Genomic DNA, 4,981 nt, shown 5'->3' with positions numbered 1-4,981 from the left:
GGGGTTCCCAACCCCCGGTCCGCGGACCTGTACCGGGCCGCGGAGGTGTTACTGCCGGGCCGCAAAATAGCTGTGAGTTGATCGTAATATTTGCAGAATTATAAATATATAAAAATATTTTATCATACACACACACACACACACACACACCACCAGCGATAAGGACAGGGAGCTATTGCACAACTGTGAGACACGCTCTCTAAAGACACGCTCTCCGTGGAGGCATCAGTGCGGCCTCCGGTGAAAACAACTCTTAATGTCTGAATATAAAGACGATGATTTATTTACCCAAAGAAAATAGAATACAAATCTGCTGTCAATGTGTGTGTGTGTGTGTGTGTGTGTGTGTGTGTGTGTGTGTGTGTGTGTGTGTGTGTGTGTGTGACCCCAATGGTGCCTAAAATCTGAACAGTGTAAATATATGGACCCCACTTATGCGTAGAAACCAGACGGTGTATGCACACACACTCTGACAGCAGTCATTTTTCACTTTAAAACCATGGGTGTAATTTCCACTGGGGACAGTGGGGACATGTCCCCCCCGCTTTTCAAAATCCCGTTTGTGTCCCCCCCACTATTCAAATGTGTTTATTATTATTTGTTATAGTCAGAGAGAGAGAGAGAGAGAGAGAGAGAGAGAGAGAGAGAGAGAGAGAGAGAGAGAGAGAGAGAGAGAGAGAGAGAGAGAGAGAGAGAGAGAGAGAGAGAGAGAGAGAGAGAGAGACAGTTACGGGGGTTGTTGTTAGCATCTGGTGCTAGCTCTGAGCTAACAGAGAGTCTAAGTTGTCTCAACAGTAAGGAGAGGGAGAGCTCTCTCCTGGGGGACTGAGAGAGATCACGTCCGCTCAGTGAGCTAAAGCAGGGGTTCCCAACCCCCGGTCCGCGGACCTGTACCGGGCCGCGGAGGTGTTACTGCCGGGCCGCAAAATAGCTGTGAGTTGATCGTAATATTTGCAGAATTATAAATATATAAAAATATTTTATCATAATATTTTTTTCAAAAAGTGTTTAATTTTCGCACCTATGCCACCAGTCATATTATTTAATCCAGTAGCTAGTTAATCTTTCACCAGAAAACCGTTGAAAATGGCTTTTATGATGTTCCGAGGGATTCGGCGGCTCAGCCTAAGGTCTCAGCCTCTTGTGCGCACGAGCATGTTACCGGTGCGCCAAGTAGGAAGAGGAGCGCACAGGAGACAACCGTTTGATTGCAGACGGTTATGTTTATGTGGGGAAATGGTGGTGCATACATTATTTGAGATATATTTCAAACTCGGACTTCATTTTAAGGACATGTCGGCCAGGGGTAGAGCTATTTGTTTAAGCACCGGATTGGCAAAACAGGAGAGTAAACCAGTCTGCCTTGATCTATGAATTAATGTCCGGGACTCTCACGGTATCTGCTGCCCACAGCTGTTTTATAGAAGGAAACCCTCCTTCACTTCATGAAATGGCTGCAGCATCAGGAGGCAGCGGGACGTACTCGGTAAAGAGCTGTGCCTTTTTACGCACCGCCTTCGCTGTGTTTAACTTAATCAGAACAGTTTAAGAGTGACTGCAGGCTGCTCCGTGTTAACCACACACACATCTACACACATCGAACTGCCCGATTACTCCCCCTGTTATTAGTTTTATGAAGGAGATGTCCAGTCAGTCACCAAGGCGCATGCTGTGTGTGTGTATGTGCTCTGCTCAGCTCAGCTCTGTGTGTTCGGTGTGTTTGTGTCTGTCCGACACCGGCATATATGCGGCTGTTCCCAAAATAAATTAGTTTAATCTCGATGTAGTGCTAAATGCTGTCGGAGTGCACCGGAACGAACGACACACTATCATAATATCTTCTGAAACAAATGCCAGTGTCACACACACACACACACACACACACACACACACACACACACACACCACACACACACACACACACACACACACACACCACACACACCACACACACACACACACACACACACACACACACACACACACACCCTGGCGACCGGACATCGCCTTCATAATGCGCCTTCTCCTCGTTTACCCAGCATTCACTGATTATCCGTAAATCATATAAACAAAACCAAAACGTTGATTTATCTGTTTTCCCGTTTTGGTTTAAAAACTGAATAACGTCGGTTATTTGGTTTTCCGAAAAACCAAAAAACAACACCGGTTCTTTTTTAAACTTTGTTAATATGTTTTGGATGCATATTGTTCTAGTATTTGTTCAGGCTGTTACATACAATTAGCCTCTGTTGCTACCTGGTGGTGGTGAGTAAATATTAAAATCAGTTAAAATTGACAACTGGTCCGCGATTTTTTTTTAATGTATCTACCGGTCCTTGGCACAATAAAGGTTGGGAACCCCTGAGCTAAAGGACTCTCTGAGGGATTAGATTGTAAACTTTAGTCTAAGTTATCTCAGTGGCTCTCAAACGCTTTGCTCATCTTTGTAAACTAATATCTCCATCTATTTAATATAGGCCTAGTTGTAACAAACAAGTTAATAAATCATTCCACTGTGTGCTATAGGTCAGTAACAAAATAAAAGACACAGTTTGAAAGGGGAGTGATTAGTAACATATGCATCAATAAAAAGAAAGGATGCAGACTAGGTGAGATACAGAGAGGAGAGAGGAGGTGATCAAATATGTGTTATTGCTTGTGAGCATATTCTAATGGTTTTTTGATGATTGAAATATATACAGTTCTGTTTCATCTGAGTGTTGAGAGCTGTATCCATACATCTCTTCATGTGGCCCTCAAAGTGCACCAGATTGATGCTTTAGCTTCAATGTAAAGAAACACATCAGGTTCACATGGAGAGGACACTAGATCAATCTGCACTCTCATCATATACACCACACACTTCTCTTGGCCTTGTTAACACCATAGTCCCTAATGTATTTGTAGAAAGGCAGGAAATGGAATTAAATAGAGAAAATGTTTCATTGTGGAGGACCCCTGTTTTGTGCCCCCCCACTTCTCAAACCAAAGTTACACCCTTGTTGAAAACAAACTCTTTCCGTAGTTTCTGCTGATTATGCAACTGATGACGTGTCTTCATTTGATCTGATCAAAGTTACACATCATTATAAAAAACATGTACTTAAGCACATCCCAACCACACACACACCACACACCACACACACACACACACACACACACACACACGCACACCCCCCCCACACACACACACACACACACACACACACACACACACACACACACACACACACACACACACACACACACACCACCAGCGATAAGGACAGGGAGCTATTGCACAACTGTGAGACACGCTCTCCGTGGAGGCGTCAGCGCGGCCTCCGGTGAAAACAACTCGTAATGTCTGAATATAAAGACGATGATGGGAAGATCAATAAAATATTTATTTACCCAAAGAAAATAGAATACAAATCTGCTGTCAATGTGTGTGTGTGTGTGTGTGTGTGTGTGTGTGTGTGTGTGTGTGTGTGTGTGTGTGTGTGTGTGTGTGTGTGTGTGTGTGTGTGTGTGTGTGTGTGTGTGTGTGTGTGTGTGTGTGTGTGTGTGTGTGTGTGTGTGTGTGTGTGTGTGTGTGTGTGTGTGTGTGACCCCAATGGTGTATGAGGGGCCGTACAGGCCGTAATTCATACTGGTCCTTTCCATACATATATTTTCACTCTTACACACATACATTCTCCTTTTACATACATATATTTTCACTCTTACACACATATATTCTCCTTTTACATACATACATTTTCACTCACACACATATATATTTACACTCACACATTCATATATTCTGCTCTCATATCATCATATTTCAATGCACACATTCATACATTGTCACTCACACATTTATACGTTTTTCACTCACACATTTTTACATTTTGTTCTCATATTCATATATTTTAATGCTCATATTTATACATTTTGCTCTCATGCACATTCATTCAATGTTTACATTTAATATTATAAATAATATATGCATGTATGAAGACAATATATGTATGCAAGAGAAGAATACATGTATGTGTGAGAGAAAGTATAGTGGAAACGGAAGGAGTATGGTTGAAACGGAAGGCAGGTCATTATCGCGCTATGGCTCAGAAGGTCGAGCGGGGCGGGCTCATGTTCAGAACTTCTGATTCAAATCAACATGATGGAGGGAGATGAATCAGTGTATCTACGGACCATTTGTTTTTCTTTATTAAACACGTAAACGGAAGAGTGTCTGCGAGGCGTTTTTGCTTTTTGTTTTTTACCTTACTAATGGGGCATTTCCACCATGGCGCGGCGCGCGGTTTAAGCGTGCCGTGTCGTGCCGGGCCCGTTTTTGGTTGCGCTTCCACTAGGCCTAGTTCCGGCCCGGGGGTACTTTTTCACCTCTTTTCTGGCCCGACAAAATTGTGGTTCTATCGTGGCCAACAAACAGGGCTGAGTCGGGCTGAGTTTGCTAAACTAGAGAGAGAATCGCTGGCAAGGGGGCTACAACTACAACAAGATGGACATATTTGACCGTGATTTAATTGTAATACACGTTTCAAAAGGATGCCGAAGTAACAACATACTGATACCGCTTAGTAAAAACCATGAATTAATGCTTTGACAAGTCTGCAGACAGACGGCAGGCGAAAAACCTTTTAAAATGCGTGTTTTCTAAATGGAGATTGGCTAAGCTAACGCAATATATGCTCCGACCGTCCACACTCACAACAACGGCCTATACAGACATAAATAAAGCAGCGACTGTATTCGCCATGACACAGACAGTCTGTGGTTTGTACTTGTTTAACTTTTTTCTAGTTTCTGAACATATATGAGGAGCTGATAGCTCTGAGTGCTAACAGCTAACGGCTGTGTTGTTTTTCTGGGGTTCTCATTGAAGATGACGTCACGGCTCCGCCTACACTGCGTTACTATAGTAACTACCCCAGTTCCTAAACTGTAATGGAAGCGCAGCATGAAGTGAGCCGGCCCTAACAAGGCCCAACGTGGC

The sequence above is a fragment of the Trematomus bernacchii genome, unplaced genomic scaffold (genome assembly GCF_902827165.1).
Source record: "Trematomus bernacchii unplaced genomic scaffold, fTreBer1.1, whole genome shotgun sequence".
Lineage (NCBI taxonomy): Eukaryota > Metazoa > Chordata > Actinopteri > Perciformes > Nototheniidae > Trematomus > Trematomus bernacchii.
This window is presented reverse-complemented; position numbering follows the sequence as displayed.